General features: G+C 41.5%; 1 protein-coding gene across 1 annotated transcript in view; it reads left to right on the top strand.

Annotated features, from left to right (window-relative positions):
* pla2g6 (phospholipase A2, group VI (cytosolic, calcium-independent)) overlaps nt 1-15,803 on the top strand; it is a 225,510-nt gene extending 209,707 nt beyond the window's left edge. The window contains exon 19 of the mRNA XM_079998655.1: nt 15,631-15,803. The gene's annotated coding sequence lies outside the window, so the exon portion shown is untranslated. The remainder of the gene's footprint in view (nt 1-15,630) is intronic.
* Nucleotides 15,804-16,524: the final 721 nt, after the last annotated feature.

Here is a 16,524-nt window from a genome sequence, read left to right as displayed (position 1 = left end):
AACAGAGTGTGGATGGATGGCCAACAAGGCATTTTCAGCCAATTTTAAGGCTTAAAATGTGAATTGAGGAAATGATTCAGTCATTATTCTGAAGGACCTGCTCAGATATTGTAAATACTTTTAAAAACTAGTGTTTATGGGAAAGTATTGTTTGCCACACAGTTTGAGGCACATCTCACAGGTATTTCCCAAATTATGAGGATTTTCAACAGAATGTGTATGGATGGCCAACAAGGCATTTTTAGCCAAAATAAAGGCTTAAAATGTGAATTGAGATAATGATTAAGTCATTATTCTGTAGGACCTGCTCAGATAATGTAAATACTTTTTAAAACTAGTGTTCATGGCAAAGTATTATTTGCCACACAGTTTTAGGCACATCTCACAAGTATTTCCCAAATCATGAGGATTTTCAATAGAGTGTGTATGGATGGCCAACAAGGCATTTTCAGCCAATTTTAAGGCTTAAAAGGTGAATTGAGGAAATGATTCAGTCATTATTCTGTAGGACCTGTTCAGATATTGTCAATACTTTTTGAAACTAGTGTTTATGGCAAAGTATTGTTTGCCACACAGTTTTAGGCACATCTTACAAGTGTTTCCCAAATTATGAGGATTTTCAACAGAGTGTGTATGGATGGCCAAAATGGCATTTTCAGCCAATTTTAATTCAAAATTTGAATTGAGGAAATGATTCAGTCATTATTCTGTAGGACCTGCTCAGATATTGTAAATACTTTTAAAAACTAGTGTTTATGGAAAAGTATTGTTTGTCAAACAGTTTAAGTCACATCTCACAAGTATTTCCCAAATTATGAGGATTTTCAAAAAAGTGTGTATGGATGGCCAACAAAGCATTTTCAGCCAATTTTACGGCTTAAAATGTGAATTGAGGAAATGATTCAGTCAATATTCTGTTGGACCTGCTCAGATATTGTAAATACTTTTAAAAACTTGTGTTTATGGAAAGCATTGTTGGCCACACAGTTTTTGGCACATCTCACAGGTATTTCCCAAATTATGAGGATTTTCCACAGAGTGTGTATGGATGGCCAACAAGGCATTTTCAGCCAATTTTAAGGCTTAAAAGGTGAATTGAGGAAATGATTCAGTCATTATTCTGTAGGACCTGCTCAGATATTGTTAATAATTTTAAAACTAGTGTTTATGGCAAAGTATTGTTTGCCACACAGTTTTAGGCACATCTTACAAGTATTTCCCAAATTATGAGGATTTTCAACAGAGTGTGTATGGATGGCCACAAGGCATTTTAAGCCAATTTTAAGGCTTAAAAGGTGAATTGAGGAAATGATTCAGTCATTATTCTGTTGGACCTGCTCAGATATTGTAAATATTTTTTAAAACTAGTGTTATTGGGAAAATATTGTTTGCCACATAGTTTTAGGCACATATCACAAGTATTTCCCAAATAACGAGCATTCTCATCAAATTGTGGAAGGATTACCAACAAGGCATTTTAAGCAAATTTAAAGGCTGAAAATGTGCTATAAGAAAACATTTCAGTCATTTGACCAGATACCACACTCAGAAAGTGAAAACACTGTTATTAACTCATGTGCAGTGGGAAAGTACTGTTTGCCATGCAGTTTTTGCACATCTCACAAGTATTTCCCAAATTATGAGGATTTTTAACAGAGTGTGTATGTATGGCCAATAAGGCATTTTAAGCCAATTTTAAGGCTTAAAATATGAATTGAGGTAATGATTCAGTCATTATTCTGTAGGACCTGCTCAGATATTGTAAATACTTTAAAAAAAACTAGTGTTTATGGGAAAGTATTGTTTGCCACACAGTTTAAGGCACATCTAACAAGTATTTCCCAAGTTACGAACATTCTCATTAAAGTGTGGAAGGATGGCCAACACGGCATTTTCAGCATATTTAAAGGCTGAAAAGGTGTTATAAGTAAACATTTCAGTCAATTGACCACATACCATACTCAGAAAGTGAAAATACTGTTATGAACTCATGTGTAGTGGGAAAGTAATGTTTGCCATGCAGTTTTTGCACATCTCACAGGTATTTCCCAAATTATGAGGATTTTCAACAAAGTGTGTACGGATGGCCAACAAGACATTTTATGCCAATTTGAAGGCTTAAAATGTGAATTGAGGAAATTATTCAGTCATTATTCTGTAGGACCTGCTCAGATATTGTAATTACTTTTTAAAACTAGTGTTATTGGGAAAATATTGTTTGCCACACAGTTTTAGGCACATCTCACAAGTATATCCCAAATTATGAGGATTTTCAACAGAGTGTGTATGGATGGCCAACAAGGCATTTTAAGCCAATTTTAAGGCTTAAAAGGTGAATTGAGGAAATGATTCTGTCATTATTCTGTTGGACCTGCTCAGATATTGTAAATACTTTTTAAAACTGGTGTTATTGGGAAAATATTGTTTGCCACACAGTTTTAGGCACATCTCACAAGTATTTCCCAAATTGCGAGCATTCTCATCAAAATGTGGAAGGATGGCCAACAAGGCATTTTCAGCAAATTTAAAGGCTGAAAAGGTGCTATAAGAAAAAAATTGAGTCATTTGACCAGATACCACACTCAGAAGGTGAAAATACTGTTATGACCTCATGTGTAGTGGGAAAGTAATGTTTGCCATGCAGTTTTTGCACATCTCACAAGTATTTCCCAAATTATGAGGATTTTCAACAGAGTGTGTATGGATGGCCAACAAGGCATTTTAAGCCAATTTTATGGCTTAAAATGTGAATTGAGGAAATTATTCAGTCATTATTCTGTAGGACCTGCTCAGATATTGTAAATACTTTAAAAAACTAGTGTTTATGGCAAAGTATTGTTTGCCACACAGTTTAAGGCACATCTCACAAGTATTTCCCAAATTACGAGCATTCTCATCAAATTGTGGAAGGATGACCAACAAGGCATTTTCAGCAAATTAAAAGGCTGAAAAGGTGCTATAAGAAAACATTTCAGTCATTTGACCAGATACCATCCTCAGAAAGTGAAAATACTGTTATGAACTCATGTGTAGTGGGAAAGTAATGTTTGCCTTGCAGTTTTTGCACATCTCACCAGTATTTCCCAAATTATGAGGATTTTCAACAGAGTGTTTATGGATGGCCAACAAGGCATTTTCAGCCAATTTTATGGCTTAAAATGTGAATTGAGGAAATGATTCAGTCATTATTCTGTAGGACCTGCTCGGATATTGTAAATACTTTTAAAAACTAGTGTTTTTGGGAAAGTTTTGTTTGTCAAACATTTTAAGGCAGTTTATTTCCCAATTTGCGAGCTTTCTCATCAAAATGTGGATGGATGGCCAACAAGGCATTTTCAGCAAATTTAAAGGCTGAAAAGGTGCTATAAGAAAACATTTCAGTCATTTGACCAGATACCACCCTCAGAAAGTGAAAATACTGTTAGGAACTCATGTGTAGTGGGGAAGTACTGTTTGCCATGCAGTTTTTGCACATCTCACAAATTTTTCCCAAATTATGAGGATTTTCAACAGAGTGTGTATGGATGGCGAACAAGGCATTTTAAGCCAATTTTAAGGCTTAAAATGTGAATTGAGGAAATGATTCAGTCATTATTCTGTAGGACCTGCTCAGATATTGTAAATCATTTTTAAAACTTGTGTTTATGGCAAAGTATTGTTTGCCACACAGTTTTAGGCACATCTTACAAGTATTTCCCAAATCATGAGGATTTTCAACAGAGTGTGTATGGATGGCCAACAAGGCATTTTATGCCAATTTTAAGGCTTAAAAGGTGAATTGAGGAAATGATTCAGTCATTATTCTGTTGGACCTGCTCAGATATTGTAAATATTTTTTAAAACTAGTGTTATTGGGAAAATATTGTTTGCCACATAGTTTTAGGCACATATCACAAGTATTTCCCAAATAACGAGCATTCTCATCAAATTGTGGAAGGATTACCAACAAGGCATTTTAAGCAAATTTAAAGGCTGAAAATGTGCTATAAGAAAACATTTCAGTCATTTGACCAGATACCACACTCAGAAAGTGAAAACACTGTTATTAACTCATGTGCAGTGGGAAAGTACTGTTTGCCATGCAGTTTTTGCACATCTCACAAGTATTTCCCAAATTATGAGGATTTTTAACAGAGTGTGTATGTATGGCCAATAAGGCATTTTAAGCCAATTTTAAGGCTTAAAATATGAATTGAGGTAATGATTCAGTCATTATTCTGTAGGACCTGCTCAGATATTGTAAATACTTTAAAAAAAACTAGTGTTTATGGGAAAGTATTGTTTGCCACACAGTTTAAGGCACATCTAACAAGTATTTCCCAAGTTACGAACATTCTCATTAAAGTGTGGAAGGATGGCCAACACGGCATTTTCAGCATATTTAAAGGCTGAAAAGATGTTATAAGTAAACATTTCAGTCAATTGACCACATACCATACTCAGAAAGTGAAAATACTGTTATGAACTCATGTGTAGTGGGAAAGTAATGTTTGCCATGCAGTTTTTGCACATCTCACAGGTATTTCCCAAATTATGAGGATTTTCAACAAAGTGTGTACGGATGGCCAACAAGACATTTTATGCCAATTTGAAGGCTTAAAATGTGAATTGAGGAAATTATTCAGTCATTATTCTGTAGGACCTGCTCAGATATTGTAAATACTTTTTAAAACTAGTGTTATTGGGAAAATATTGTTTGCCACACAGTTTTAGGCACATCTCACAAGTATATCCCAAATTATGAGGATTTTCAACAGAGTGTGTATGGATGGCCAACAAGGCATTTTAAGCCAATTTTAAGGCTTAAAAGGTGAATTGAGGAAATGATTCTGTCATTATTCTGTTGGACCTGCTCAGATATTGTAAATACTTTTTAAAACTGGTGTTATTGGGAAAATATTGTTTGCCACACAGTTTTAGGCACATCTCACAAGTATTTCCCAAATTGCGAGCATTCTCATCAAAATGTGGAAGGATGGCCAACAAGGCATTTTCAGCAAATTTAAAGGCTGAAAAGGTGCTATAAGAAAAAATTTGAGTCATTTGACCAGATACCATACTCAGAAGGTGAAAATACTGTTATGACCTCATGTGTAGTGGGAAAGTAATGTTTGCCATGCAGTTTTTGCACATCTCACAAGTATTTCCCAAATTATGAGGATTTTCAACAGAGTGTGTATGGATGGCCAACAAGGCATTTTAAGCCAATTTTATGGCTTAAAATGTGAATTGAGGAAATTATTCAGTCATTATTCTGTAGGACCTGCTCAGATATTGTAAATACTTTTAAAAACTAGTGTTTATGGGAAAGTATTGTTTGCCACACAGTTTAAGGCACATCTAACAAGTATTTCCCAAGTTACAAACATTCTCATCAATGTGTGGAAGGATGGCCAACATCGCATTTTCAGCATATTTAAACGCTGAAAAGGTGTTATAAGTAAACATTTCAGTCATTTGACCAGATACCATACTCAGAAAGTGAAAATACTGTTTTGAACTCATGTGTCGTGGGAAAGTAATGTTATCCATGCAGTTGTTGCACATCTCAGAAGTATATCCCAAATTATGAGGATTTTCAACAGAGTGTGTATGGATGGCCAACAAGGCATTTTCAGCCTTGTTGGCCTAGTTGGCTTAAAATGGCTTAAAATGTGAATGATTCAGTCAAGGATGGCCAACAAGGCATTTTCAGCAAATTTAAAGGCTGAAAATGCGATTTGAGTAAAAGATTCAGTCAGATTCAGATACAATTCTATTGGACATTACTTCTTTCTATTCTGGATTTTTGTTTGTTTTTGAAATTTGTTTTTCAAAACTGTTTAAATACTCTTTAAAATGTGTTTTTAAATACTGTTTTTAATCACTACTATGCCCTTATTTTACTTATTATGTAAAATTGAGTTGGCTCTGAGACTAAAAATCCCATTACTGTTAATGATGCTGGCATTGTTATCAAGTATTTGACAATAAACTCTAAATTACAATTACGTAGCTCGAGTTTGAGTGTTCTCATAATCTAGCCACTGGGGCTGCACAAGAAGTGTATCATCAGTGCCGGGCACCCAAGCCTGGATCAATAGAGAGGGTTGCGTCAGGAATCACCTAAAAACCATGCCAAATCAAACATGCGGACAACAAATCTGATTTCCATTCTGGATCTGTCGAGGCCCGTGTTAACAACGACCGCCACTGGTGCCGGTGGCCAACAGGGCGCCAGTGGAAATTTTGCTACTGTCGGACAAAGAAGAAGAGGGGGAAGGCGTGTCCGGAGACAGCATGAGAGGAATAAGGATAGGAGAGTAGCGAACTTTGAACGTTGGCATTATGAAGGGTAAAGAGAGAGAGCTGGCTGACATGATGGAGAGAAGGAAGGTAGATGTACTATGTGTACAAGAGACCAGGTGGAAGGGGAGTAAGGCCAGGAGTATCGGAGCTGAGTACAAACTGTTCTACCAGGAGAAAGGATAGTCTTGAAGGAAAAATACGTCCAGAGTGTTTTGGAGGTGACGAGAGTGTCGAACAGAGTGCTGAGCATAAAGCTGGAAATTGATGGGGTGATAATGAATGTGGTCAGTGCATATGCTCCTTAAGTTGGGTGGGAGATGGAAGAGAAAGAAGATTTCTTTAGTGAGTTGGATGTAGTGGTGGAGAGCATCCCCAAGAGAGAGAGAGTGGTCCTTGGAGCAGATCTCAATGGGCATGTTGGCGAAGGGATCAGAGACATAGGTGACGAGAAGGTGATGGGTAGGTAGGGTGTCAAGGAGAGGAATGTGGAAGGAGAGATGGTGGTGGATTTCTCCAAAAGGATGGAATTTGCTGTTGTGAATACGTTTTTCAAGAAGAGGGAGGAACACAGGGTGACATTCAAGAGTGGAGGAAGGTGCACACAGGTTGACTACATCTTATGCAGGAGGTGCAATCTAGATTAGTGACTGCAAAGTGGTGGTAGGGGAGTGTGTTGCAAGGCAGCATCGGATGGTGGTCTGTAGGATGACTGGAGGCCAAGAAGAGGAAGAGAGTGAAAGAAGAGCAACAGATAAAAGGGTGGAAGTTGAAAAAGGAGGAGTGTTGCATGCAATTTAAGGAAGAGGTAAGGCAGGCAATAGGTGGGAATGAACGGTAACCAGATGACTGAGAAAGAACTGCAGAAGTGGTGGGGGAGATGGCCAAGAAGGTACTCGGTGCATCATGCGGGAAGAGGAAGAAAGACAAGGACTCTTGGCGGTGGAATGAGGAAGTACAGGGGAGGATAGCAGAACAGGTTGGCGAAGAAGAAATAGGATAGTCAGAGAGATGAAGAAAGCAGACAGGAGTACAAGCTGGTGCAGCGCAAGGTGAAGAGAGAAGTGGCAAAGGCAAAGGAAAAGGCATACGACAAGTTGTATAAGAGGTTGGACAGTAAGGAAGGAGAAAAGGACTCGTACTGATTGGCAAGACAACGGGACCAGGCTGGGATGGAAGTACCACAGGTTAGGGTGAGGAAGGATAATGATGGGAATGTGCTGACTAGTGAGGAGAGTGTGTTGAGAAGGTGGAAGGAGTACTTTGAGGAGTTGATGAATGAAGAAATTGAGAGGGAGAGAACAATGGATGATGTGGGGATAGTGGATCAAGAAGTGCAACAAATTAACAAGGATGAGGTGATAACAGCATTAAAGAAGATGAAGAGTGGAAAGGCAGTTGGCCCAGATGACATACCAGGGGAAGCATGGAAATGTTTAGGTGAGATGGTAGCGTTCCTAACGAAACTGTTTAACACCATCCTGGAAAGGGAGAGGATGCTGGAGGAGTGGAGAAGAAGTGTACTGGTACCCATCTTCAAGAATAAGGGAGACGTACAGAGCTGTAGTACCTACAGGGAAATAAATTTGATCGGCCACAGCGTGAAGCTATGGGAAAAGGTGGTGGAGGCTAGGTTAAGAGGAGAGGTGGGGATCAGCGAGCAGCACTATGGTTTCATGCCAGGAAAGAGTACTACAGATGCAATGTTTGCTTTAAGAATGCTGATGGAAAAGTACAGGGAAGGCCAGAGGGCGTTGTACTAGGGTGCCGAGAGAGGAAGTGTGGTATTGGATGACGAAGTCGGGGGTGGCAGAGAAGTACGTAAGAGTGGTACAGTATATGTATGAGGGCAGTCAGACAGTAGTCAGCTGTGCAGTAGACGTGATGAAGGCATTCAAAGTGGAGGTCGGATTGCATCAAGGATCAGCTCTGGGCCCTTTCTTGTTTGCAATGGTGACGGACAGGTTAACAGATGAAATTAGGCAGCAGTCTCCGTGGACTATGATGTTGGCGGATGACATTGTGATCTGTAGCAAGAGTCGGGAGCAGGTTGAGGAGAGCCTGGAGAAGTGGAAGCAGGCATTAGAGAGAAGAGGAATGAAAGTCAGCAGGAGAAAAACAGAATACATGTGCCTGAATGGGACGGAGGGCGGCGAAAAGCTGAGAATGCAAGGAGTGGAGGTGGAGAAGGCGGATGAGTTCAAGTACTTGGGGTCGACCATCCAAAGCAGCGGAGAGTGCGGGAGAGAGGTGAAGAAAAGAGTACAGGCAGGGTGGAGTGGGCGGATAAGAGTGTCTGGAGTGATCTGTGACAGAAGGATTCCAGCAAGAGTAAAGTGAAAGGTCTACAGGACGATATTGAGACCAGCTATGTTGTATGGTTTAGAGACAGTGGCGCTGACAAAAAGGCAGGTGGCTGAACTGGAGATGGCAGAGTTGAGGATGTTGAGATTTTCATTGGGAGTGACAAGGATGGACAGGATAATGAATGAGTACAATAGAGGGACAGCTCAGGTTGGACAGTTTGGTGGAAAAGTGAGAGAGGTGAGATTGAGATGGTTTGGACACGTGTGTAAGAGAGATGAGCGTTACATTGGGAGAAGGATGCTGAGTATGCTGCTGCCAGTCAAGAGGAAAAGAAGAAGGCATAAGAGAAGGTTTATGGATGAGGTGAGGGAGGACATGCAGGCGGTTGGTGTAAGGGAGGAAGATATGCACAACAGAAGGCATTGGAGGCAGATGATCTGCTGTGGCGACCCCTAACGGGAGCAGCCAAAAGAAAAAGAGAGAAAGACAGACAGTTTGAGTGCTCTTCTGACAAAGCTATTGAACGTTGTAATTTTAAATGTGTAAATAAAAAAAACAGCTTCTGTTTTGAAATGAAACAGCTGTGCAACATGTAAATTAAAATAAAGAAGACCTTGTTATTCATGTCACAAAAAAACAATTGAACTTTGAAAGATGACCTCCGGTCAGGGTTCAAAGGACAAAATCTCAGGTAATGAGTTAGAGTTAGGGGTGAAAATCTGAAATCTCTCTCGGAAATGTAATTGTGTTTTTGTGAAGTTAGCGCCATCCCTAGGTGACACACTGCAATTGAATAAATGGCCGTGTTTACAGTTGAAATTTTACATGTCCTGTCAGGACACATTTCAAGATTCAAGAGGTTTTTTGTCACATACCTGTACATACTTCCATATATATATGCAGTGAAATGGCCATGCAACGCACTCGGTGATTATGCACAATATGTTCTCGACTGAACACAATAGCTACCTAATTTCTACTTGACTAATTAACTAATTCCTAAAAATTAATGCAGTAAGTAAATAGAATAATATAGAAAAAAATAAAATAAAATAAAATAACTTAAAATAAATATAGAGTGGAGGTACAAAATAGAAATAAAGTAAATAGACTTATGTACATGGGATAGGCTATTATGTATATACAGATATGTGCATTAAAGTGGTATGTGAATAAAGTGAGATAGTGTGTGCGGAGATATACAGTACAGTATGCAACAGTACGGCGCAGCAATACAGTAACACCGAACAGAACAACAATACAGCACAGTATTCAAGATTCAGGATTCAAGATTCAAGAGGTTTATTCGTCACATACATATACATACTTTCATACATCTATGCAGTGAAATGTAATGCAACGCACCCGGTGATAACACACAATATGTCCTAGGAAAAGTAGGTAGTGGAGCCTATGTGTATGGCTCAATGAGGACCCATGGTGAGGTCAGCATTGACAGTTCTTATGGGTTGCGGGAAGAAACTCCATCTCAGTCTTTCTGTTCTCGCTGTGTGACTGCGGAGGCGCTTCCCCGACTACAGCAGCTGGGATGGTGAGGATCCTTATAATCCTATGGGCTCTGCTACTACACCTCCATGTGTATAAGTCCTGCATGGAGGGGAGTGTAATTCCAGTGGTACATTCAGCTGAACGCACCCCCCTTTGCAGGACACACCTGTCCTGAACAGTACAGTCCCCAAACCAGGCAACAACGTTGCCTGTCAGGATGCTCTCCACTGCTCCAGAGTAGAAGGACTTGAGGATCCTCACCGAGACCCGCAATTTCTTCAGCTGCCTGAGCTGTTGACAATGCTGCCTCGCCCATCTCAGCTGAGTGTCTGTTTGTATAGTCCATGTTAAGTCCTCTATGATGTGAACTCCTAGGTACTTGAAGCAGCTCACCCTCTCGACAAAAGTCTCAATAATCACCAGTGGCGCATGCGTCCTCAGTTGTAATCCACTCCTAAAGTCCACAATCAGCTCCTTAGTTTTGCTGACATTCAGGGGGAGGCTGTTGTCCCGGCACCAGAGTGACAAGTTAGCTACCTCCTCGTGGTAGGCCTTCTCATCGCCGTTGTTGATCAGGCCCACCATGACGGTGTCGTCAACAAACTTGATGATGGTGTTGGAGCTGTTCCCTAGCCACACAGTCATCTGTGTACAGGAAGTACAGTAGGCAGCTGAGGACGCAGCCCTGGGGGGATCCTGTGTTCAGAGTGAGGGAGCTGGACATGTGCCTTCCCACCCTAACCACCTGGGGCCGGGTTGTGAGGAAGTCCAGGATCCAGGCACACAGTCGAGTGTTCAGTCCTAGCTCCTGCAGCTTGACAGCCAGTCTGGTGGGGACTATAGTATTGAAAGCTGAACTATAATCTATGAATAGCAGTCTCACATAGGCCCCCTTCCTGGCCATCAAGGTGCGTGAGCGTGGTGTGCAGTGCCTGGGAGACCCCGTCATCCGTGGATCTGTTCTGCCGGTACGCGAACTGCAGTGGGTCCAAGGTGCGGGGAGGGAAGTGCAGATGTAATCCTAAATCAGCCTCTCGAAATACTTCATGACCACAGAGGTGAGGGCCATCGGACGGTAGTCATTCAGGCAGGAAGGAGAGGCGATCTTTGGGACAAGAATGACGGTGGACCTCTTGAAGAAGGATGGGACCACTGATTCAGCCAGGGAGATGTTTAATATTGTAGTGAGCACCGGGGCTAGCTGGTTAGCACAGGTCTTCGGTTCTCGTCCAGATATGCCATTTGGGCCCCAGCTTTCCTGGTGTTCACATGCATCAGGCCTCTCCTGACGTCATGCTCAGACACTGAGAGTGAGCACTCATCCCCAGCGATGTAACTCTAATTAGCCGGCAAGCTAGCGGTGTTGATGCCAGACTCAAATCGCGCATAAAAGGAGTTCAGTTCGTTGGCTAGGGAGGCATCCACACTCATGGCTGAAGAGGGGCTGCTCTTGTAGTTAGTAATAGTCCGCAGCCCCTGCCACAAGCGTTTGGTGCCCCATTGCTCCATCTGTAGCTCCACTGTGTCCCTGTACGTCTGTTTGGCTTCCTTCAACACCCTCCGCAGTTAGTACGACACCGCTTTGTAATTGTCCATGTTTCCGGTTACAAGACCATCGTTGTAAGCGGCCGTGCGAGCGTTCAAAAGCGCCACGGATGGATTTATCGACCCACTGTTTCCGTTTTCGGAAATCTCCAAACTTTCACCGTGGAAACGATGCCGTTCGCTAACGTAGCTATGAAGCTCACAGCTACTTCCGTAAACTCTCTAACGTCACTGGAAATTGATTGGAACATGTCCCAGTCTACATGAGAGGGGGGGTAAAAATTCCAGCCAATTGCTAGCCGGCTTGGAGCTGCCTGGTGGTTGGCTGGAAACTGACTGGAATCTGGTTGCAATTTGGCTGTTAACCGGCTGGGATAGCGCTCTTCAAGTGGCTCCTACTGTACTGCCTCCATTTTGCCATAATTGTTTTAATATTGGATCTCGGTTTGGGTCGTACTGCAACGTGCAGTCCAGTGCCTGTTGAATTTCTCCTATCCAATAAACATTTGCTGCATGCACTTGCCTCATTTCCATCTGTGTAGATATTCCTGCTTTTTCTATAATTACTCCTTGGCGGGTGCACATTAATTGCAAACGCATTTTACAAAATGCATCCCTTCCTAGTAAATTCACTGGCATATTTTCTGATACTAATATGGGTATTTTGGTCACACAGCTGTTTGATTGAAGAGTTTCTGGAGCTGTCATAGGTATAAGCTGTGTTCGTCCCAAGAATCCAAATGTCTTTGCATATTTGCCAGACATGTGGAGGTGTGAGGCATAATTTGGACTTACACATGTGTAAGTAGCTCCAGTATCTATCATCACTGGTGTGCCTCTATTGTTTACCTGAACCTACAGCATAGGTTCTTGATCAGATTGTTTATTTACTGCTATTAGCTGACCCCCTCCTTTTGGATTCTCTGGGCACCCCTAGTACCTGTGTCTTGCTCAGGGGTTCGCTGGACCTCGGGGGGCTCTCCCCTGGGACTGCTGCCAAGCTCCCTGTTCCTGTCCCTGTCCTTGTCTTGGAACCCATGAATTGGAGACCGAAGGATTAATAGGGCCCTGTCTACTGGTGTGTCTTGGTTGGTGACATCCCCAACACACCCCGTGTGGACCTAATTTTTGGCTCTGATATCTATTTTGGGGTCCCCTTTGACCTATTTTTTGCCTATCCCTCTGATTTGGAGCTTGCTCTGCATTTTGAGTATAGATGTTTACTATAGGATTGGTAGGTGGCCCTTGACCCTGTGTCATGATCCCCGCCTTCTTCTACTTTCCCCTCCCTCTCCTTACCTGTCCCATTAGTCCAACTCCATTCACCTGCGCAGACAGCTGTTCCCGATCTGTAATCTAACTACTATATATGCCTCTCTCACCAGTCACCCATTGCCAGATTGTCTTCGATGCTTGCACCAGACTCTCCAGCGTTCTCCGGACTGATTCCCTGCTACCGACTCTGCCTCGCTCCGACCACGTACCCTGCCTGCCCCCCCGCCTGTCTTCTGTCTGCACTCCTTGTTATCGAACCTGCCTGTCCCCAACAACGTATCCTGCCTGCTCCCTATCTGTCTTCCGTCTGCTCTACAAAAAAAAGACATAACCAAATATCCCTGCCTGTCTTTGTGCTGCAATTGGGTCCTAACCACACCCGTTACACCCTCTGGTTGCTGCAGTGGGTATGGACCAGGTTGAGCGACTGGTGCCATGACGCCTGTTTTGGCAGTGTTAACCATGCCTTGTATTCTTTTCCTATCTTTTTCTTTCTTTGTTACTTCTTCCAGCTGCAACTGAGTCAGTTTTCATTGAATTTCTTTGCCTTGCTCTGACAGTTTTTGTTCATGACATAAATGCATGGGCACAGTATTCCTTATGGCTACTGGATGTTGTCAGGCCTACCACATTTTCCAGTTTGTTTCTCACTGACAGTTTGTACCTCAATCATTAAGTTTCTGAGCACGACTCATATTATCAGGTCTGTCTCTGGGTCTTTTTCTGTCTCCATTCGCCACCTTCTGACTTGATCTTGGATGTAGGAGTCCCCCAGCACTGGACCTTTTAGTGCTTTTGGAACTATCTGGGTTGGGTTTTCCTCCCTCAGAACCCATCATATATGTGACCCAACCCACTGTCTCTGCTGTTTCTAAAATCGCCAGGAGCACCCAAATAAGTTAAAGCCTTTCTTAAAGGAAAACGCGATTTTTCCTTTTTTTTTTTTTTTTATCTCTCAACATATTTTCAAAACCAAGTTTGATTTAGAAATAGTAGAAAATTTTAAACCACGTAGTTAATTATTCCCTTTAGATTACATGGGGAAACACAGTTCACTTACCGAGACACTGAATAGCGCTGAATAACGGCGATCGATGGTTTCCTTTAAAGTGACCGCCCAGGTGAAAATCATTCCTCCATATTCCATGTGTTGTGAAGTTACAATGTGAAACCGTTTTGATAAAATTCAACCTTTAAATCGTACTACTTTTAAACACAAGCGGAGACTGTGGAGGGGGCGTGTACCAACATCTACCATCCAAGAAGAAATCCTGACGTCACTGACGTCACTTCCGTAAACAACATGAGGATCCGGTTTCACTTGTCTGTGAAAACTGTCGTCTCCTTGTTCTTATGGATTACGAGAAGCGGGTGGAGGAAGATTTAAATCATATCGGACCCTAATCTGACCAGTGCAATAGATCCAAGTCAGTAAGCAGCGCGTACTGGACTTCATTTTCCGCGATGATAGTCAGTTTTCTGACAGCGACGCTGAGAAACATAGCGCTGCTGAATCTGATATTATGCCGGACTTGGAGAGCATTTCAAACAGTGGATTTCAACCTAAGTGACGATGAAACCAAATATTTTCAAGAATCACCGGATGAGACGTACGATACTCCCGTTGTTAAGGTTGATGACGTGATGAAGTCCGTTGAGGTTGGTGATTAGGAGATTTTCAGATTTAAAATTTCAGATCTCGAGACTCATATTATTGATATACTCTATATTTTGTTGTGTTGTCCATACTTTTAAACTCCAAAATAATTCCACTTTTATAAAACATGCATATTCTTACTGTTAAATAAAAGCTTTTTGAAAAACAAAAATAGTTGTGTGTTGACGCTGTTCAACATTCCCTCAAAACACAAGGCAGTGATTGCCCCATTCACCAGGATGTTAAGTAGCCACGTGGCTTTGTTTGTACGCCAACCCCGTTTGCATTCTGGGAGCTGGCTGAATGAACCAAGTGTGGGCAAAATTTGAAGGTGATTTTCTTCGAATAACAGTTTGCCACACTCTCGTCATTAACAAGTCATAGTTTTAAGATGATTTGCTTACTCTGCACAAGTGACACCTTGTTTGGAAACTCTGATTCTCCACTTTCAAATGATGCAAAAAAAAAAAAACGTCAAGAGCCGCCAAATGACCCTTAAGTATGCCGTGGTTCACATATTCTGTCTGTATGTGTCGAACGCGGTTCCATCCCCATCCACTGTCCTTTTGTGGGGGGTTTTTTTATCTCTCAACGTATTTTCATAACCCAGTTTGATTTATAAATAGTAGATGAATGTTAAACCGTCAAGTTAAATATTCCCGTGAGATTACATGGGGAAACACAGTTCACTTACCGACGCGCTGAACAGCGCAAAGGCCGATTCGATTGTTTCCTTTAAAGCAACCGAACAGTTGAAGATCATTCCTCCATTTTCCATGTGATGTGGAATCATAATGTGAAACCGTTTTGATAGAGTTCAACCTTTAAATCGAACTAGTTTTACACACACCTGGATATATTGTTTATGGATGTATTGTTTCCTAGGACATATTGTGTGTTCCTAGGACATATTGTGTGTTCCTAGGACATATTGTGTATTATCACCGGGTGCGTTGCATTTCATTTCACTGCATATATGTATGAAAGTATGTAGATGTATGTGACGGATAAACCTCTTGAATCTTGAATCTTGAATGTATCTTGTTTTGTAGGTGTCGTAAGCCGCAAAGAAGAAAGGCTGACGTCACTTCCGTAAACAGATGTTTCAAGCGCAGGACAAGAAGCCTTCGGTGTCACTTCTCTGTGAAACTTTCATCTCCATGTTGTTATGGATTACGAGAAGCGGGTGGCGGAAGCTCTAAATCATATCATGGACCTTGATCCAACCAGTGTGATAGATCCTAGTCAATGTAAGTAGCGGCCAGGGGCCAACAGCTTTGAAGATATTTGGCATACGCACATTTATATATTTAATGACACATCAAGGTTGATAGACAGAGAGTCATATTATTGACAGATTGTACATACTTGCATTCATTGATAACCTGTACATTACGTTCACTCATTCACTCTCGAGGCGTCGAGGGCAGCCTCATTATTAACAAGCCATAGTTTTAAAAAGATTTGTTTGATTCGCACAAGTGACACCTTGTTTTGAAACTCGTGATTCTACACTTTCAAATAATGTGAAAAAAAATGTAAAAAGTCAAAGGGTAGCAAGTACGGGTTTCGCTGTGGTGAGTCACATTAGGTAATCTTGCTAATAGACCCTCCAGATTATGTGACCCCCATGGGATATACTGCACTTGTTGTCCTTTTATCAGTATTGGAATGTTGCCTTTTTTCTGTGAGGCTTTTCATTTGATTCTCTCTGATCTCTTAACTCCCTGGTGTTTTCGTGTTCCATCACTGCTTGGGCCAATTCATTCCTTAACCTCGAAGGGGCCCCTTCTCTCAACTTCTTCTTCCTTGCATTTAAAGCTCCATTCTCCTGATTCCATTCAAAGCTCCATTCCCACTCCCCTGACCATACTAATTGTTTTGTGCTTCCACTAGTTCACTATAGAAATCCAAGTGGAGGGTTGTTGCATCCTTCTCTTCGTTTT

Source organism: Zeus faber, assembly GCF_960531495.2.
Source record: "Zeus faber genome assembly, chromosome: 4".
In the NCBI taxonomy this organism is placed as follows: Eukaryota; Metazoa; Chordata; class Actinopteri; order Zeiformes; family Zeidae; genus Zeus; species Zeus faber.
This window is presented reverse-complemented; position numbering and strand designations above follow the sequence as displayed.